A 4,147-nucleotide genomic window follows, 5' to 3' on the forward strand; every position below is an offset into this window, starting at 1 on the left:
GTCACTGTTCCCCCAAGCACCGCCAGGAGTGACCAGGAATAATGGTCACAAGCTGGCAGAGGGTAGGTTTAGGTTGGACATCAGGAGGCAATATTTCACGGCCCGGACAGCTAGGGTCTGGAACCAACTTCCAAGAGAGGTGGTGCAGGCTCCTACCCTGGGGGTTTTTAAGAGGAGGTTAGATGAACACCTTGCTGGGGTCATTTGACCTCAGTGCTCTTTCCTGCCATGGCAGGGGGCCGGACTAGATGATCTGCTCAGGTCCCTTCCGACCCTAGAAACTATGAAACTACTGAAAGACTGAATTATGGACAATGGAAAGAGAAAAATAAGCAAGGAAGAGCCTAACTCTGTATCATCATGGTTAAAGCACTTAAAGTAGGGGAAGTGTCAGTTCTGCTCCCTGTCTTTATGGTTGTTTATGCATTTTAAACTGGAAAGTCATTGAATAAAAAATAAAGACAGTCCTAACACCAGACAGATGCTGCTGGTTTGAATTTCCTAATACTGAAGACAGCCTAGAGCCGACCTTTCCTACTTTCTGTGAGGACAGTACCACCTCCTTCAGATCTGGTTTCTTTTTCTTGAGTACATATGACTAGTTTGCTGTGCTGGGTTCTTAAGTCAACACTTTTGTTTCAGGTGCGTTCCAAGAATAGATTAACAGGTTGGAGCCTTTTTGAGAGTTAGGCTTGGATCTCTCTTGAATCCAGATCACAAAGAAGCTTAGGTCAACCTTTGACATGTAGATGCTCAGATGCATGGAAAGTCTAGTGTGCAGTTCCCTGAGCTTTCCAGTCCAAACTGTAGACTCCAAATGAATTTAAGCCTCCAATAAGTTTTGTAACTGATGAAGCGGAGGTATTCTGGGGCCTTCTGGCACTCCAGTATAGGCAATTTACTGTGAAATAAAACAAAGTGGAGTTTTCTATATGCCAGCTACTTTATGATAATTGTCTGTGTACTTGTCTGGAGATTGTCTTGCTTGCAGCATTGATGTGCTGGCTGGTGGCAGGTTTAAATTGCCCCTGAAACCACCATTAGCTTCGATGAAGTTTGTATCCTCTTTGACTGTGCTGAAGTTATGGTATTTTTCTCTCTCTTTGGTAAAAGAGTAGATATCAATGGGATGCTCACAGAATAAAATACATTGTAGAGGCAACACAGTCTGGGCCTTAGAATATTTAGGCATCATATAAGAATAGTTTATTTTTATTTTTATTCCATGAGAAACATGCTCCATGAAGTGACAGGGACAAGGTGCCCCATCAGGAGAAATGCAAATGTGCAGTTTCTGTGAGGGTCCCAAATCAATAGCAACAGGATCTCTCATAATTGATGTCCCAGTCCCATAGAATACTGGGGTATGCTATAAAATGTTCTTGTATAATCAGCTCATAGAGTTGAGAGATTTCAGCTCCCCACCCTGAATCCTGACCTATGGCTTCCAGATTCTAGTATGAAATTGAGTGGACTTGTTTAATTAAATTGTAACTAAATGTTGCAATAGCTGCAAGTTACAGTATTGTAAAAATATTACCTAAGGCAGGTAGCCACATAATTTTAAAGATAACTCTCAAAGACTGCAAGTAAGCAAAACTATATGCATAAAATTAGTCATCTGGGCTAGGGACAGAAGTTACACATAAACCAATTTAAGTGATCAGAAACTAGTTTAAACCTGTAACAGAACACATGCTCAGTGTACAAAAAACAGTTTCAAAATGGCGGAAACTGATTTAAGATAAACCTGGTTGAATGTAGTATCAGACTTAACTGATTTGGGTCAAACTGGTTTATGGAACTTCTGTCCCAGACCCCTTCCTGGTTTAAGTTAAATCGGAGTCCTCCAGTATCCCAGCATGCTCTCTGGGCTGGGTGGCGCTCTCTGCTCCACAGCAGGTCTGCCCCCTCTCCTCAACTCCCAAGGCTGGGAGTTTTGGAAGCCTTGGGCTGGGCTGTCTGCTCCAGAGACCAGGGCTGGCCCCGCTCCTCTGCTCCCTAGCTGGAGCAGTGAGGGCTGGTTGACAAGAGGGGAGGTGGGGACAAGCCCACTTAACTGATTTGGGTCAAATTGGTTTATGCAATGTCTGCCCTGGACACCTTGCTGGTTTAAGATAAACCAGACTCCCCCAGAATCCCAGCATGCTCTCTGGGCTGTGTGGGGCTTTCTGCTCCACATCAGGTCTGGCGCCTCCCCTCAACTCACTGGCTGCAGCTCTGGCAGAGACTACGGGCTGCTCCTCCCTCCCCCTCACCACTCCCTGCCTTGCTGAGGAGATGTCTGTGTATTAGCTGGTAGACCCCATGCTGGCTATGGTCTGTGCTGAATCAACAGGTAGAATCAATAGGCAGAATCAACAGCTAGCTGGTAATATCCTTCTGTAGTTTTCTTAATGGGGTGATAAAAACTGAGCAAGGGGTGATAAACACTGTTATCAATTCCTTGCTGGGCTAATCAGAGCATCCTGCTGGGGCCTGGCCACGCCCCCCTCCCCTGCTTAGTACTGTTGAAGGGAAGGGAGGACTGCTCTAGTACCACCCAGCTTCTAACATGAGCTACTGCAGGCATGTGCCTGCATGTCTGGGATGTCTGTGCAGTTACAAAATGATTTAGCCTAGCCAGGTTAGACTAACCTGCAAGGACTGAATCAATTCAAGCTCAGGCTTTTTGAATGTCTGTCCCTAGCCCTGAAAGCAGAAAGAGGAAGTCATGAGCAACCCTTTGAGTCAAGAACCTATTAGACAGCAATATAAGGGGGTTCCAGGGACAGCCACCAGGGGAATTAAGTGTATATATACAAATGCCAGGAGCATGGGAAACAAGCAGGAGGATCTAGAACTCTTGCTTGCGAGCAATAACTTTGACCTGGGGCTAACTGAAACCTGGTAGGACTCTACTGATGACTGGGTGGTATGAATAGAGGGCTATAGGTTGTACAGGAGAGAGAGAGAGCAACACCCCCTCCTTTTTTCCCTCCTCTATGTCAAAGAACAGTACACATCTTCCCTAATCAAATTAGGATCAGCGGATGGACAAGAAGAGACTCTGTGGATTAGCATTCAAGTGGGTCGGGGGGAAAGGGACCTGGTGGTGGGTGTCTACTACAGGCCTCCACACCAGGAGGACAAAGTAGACAGAGAATTTTCAAGGCAGCTCTCAGAGGCTGTGCGGTCTAGAGACATGGTAGTCATGGGGGACCTTAACTACCTAGACATGCTGGGAGGAACAATCAGCTAGATTCCAGAGGATTGGGAGAGGGCCAATGTCATCCCAATCTTCAAGAAGGGGAGGAAGGAGAATCCGGAGAACTATAGACCAGTCAGCCTTACCTCTATCCCTGGGAAAACCCTTGAAAAAATTATCAAGGAACACATCTGTGGGAGCCTGCTGGCTAATGTGATGCCGAGGGGTAACCAACATGGGTTTATAGCAGGCAGGTCCTGCCTGACTTAACCTAGTTTCTTTTTATGACAAGTCCACCAAATGTTTAGATGCAGGAGTTGAGGTGGATGTTATCTATCTGGACTTCAAGAAAGCCTTTGACATGGTATCCCACACCATCCTTATAAATAAACTGAGGAGATTTGCCTTGGACGTTTATATAGTAGACTGGGTAGCAAACTGGCTTAAGGGTCGCACTCAGAGAGTGGTGGTGTATAGGTTGATGTCAACCTGGAAAGATGTGTGTAGTGGAGTCCCTCAGGGCTCAGTTCTGGGGCCGGTGCTGTTCAACATCTTCATCCATGATCTGGATGAAGGGGTGGGAAGCATCCTGTCCAAATTCATGGATGACATAAAAATATGGGGTGCAGCTAACACCCTGGAGAGGAGGAACCAGATCCAGGCTGACCTAGACAGGCTAGGGAAGTGGGCGGAGAGCAACAGGATGCAATTCAGTAAGGACAAGTGCAAGGTGCTGCATCTAGGGAGAAAGAACTGCCATCATACCTACAGGATGGGGAGCGACTTTCTCAGCACCACTGAGGCAGAAAGAGATCTTGGAGTCACCGTTGACTCCAGGATGAACAAGTCGTCAATGTGATGAAGTAGTCAGCAGACCCAATCGCACTTTATCATGCATCCGTAGGTGCTTCACAAACAGGTCCAGGGAGGTGATTCTCCCTCTCTACGCAGTACTGGTCA

The sequence above is a fragment of the Gavialis gangeticus genome, unplaced genomic scaffold, assembly GCF_001723915.1.
Source record: "Gavialis gangeticus isolate Ggan-Ray unplaced genomic scaffold, GavGan_comp1, whole genome shotgun sequence".
Classification (NCBI taxonomy): domain Eukaryota; kingdom Metazoa; phylum Chordata; order Crocodylia; family Gavialidae; genus Gavialis; species Gavialis gangeticus.